Here is a 474-nt window from a genome sequence, read left to right on the forward strand (position 1 = left end):
GCTGCCTTGGCTGGGACACGGCTCCAAAGAGCAGCCCAGCACTGAAACTGCATTTTGGTTTTCCAGAATTTCAACTTTTCCAGGCAAACTCCACCCGGTGCCGTGGGCGGGACCCACCGAGCCCTGCCTGGCCCTGAGCACACCCCGCACACCAGGTCCTGGCCAGTCTTGCAGCCAGTGGGATCCTGCTTTCCCAGTGGGGCTGTCCTGGGGTTCCTGGCAGAGCCTGGGGACACAATGTGCTGCTCTGTCCGTGCTCCCAGCAGCTGCCAACCCCTCACCCCAACTCTCCTGCCACCCCTTCTGCTCAGTATGGCCAAGTGATGGTCTTACATGGAACACCACAGCTGCATTTCTAGGTCTAGGGGGGGTGAATTTGAGGTTGACCTGAGGATTTTGTCTTCCTTGGGTGCCTGGGTCCCCTCCTGGGGAGCTGGGTGCGTGCAGGGCTGGCAGCTGAGCCCTGCTTGCTCC

This window comes from Chaetura pelagica, unplaced genomic scaffold, assembly GCF_000747805.2.
Source record: "Chaetura pelagica isolate M959 unplaced genomic scaffold, ChaPel_1.0 scaffold132, whole genome shotgun sequence".
Taxonomy (NCBI): Eukaryota; Metazoa; Chordata; class Aves; order Apodiformes; family Apodidae; genus Chaetura; species Chaetura pelagica.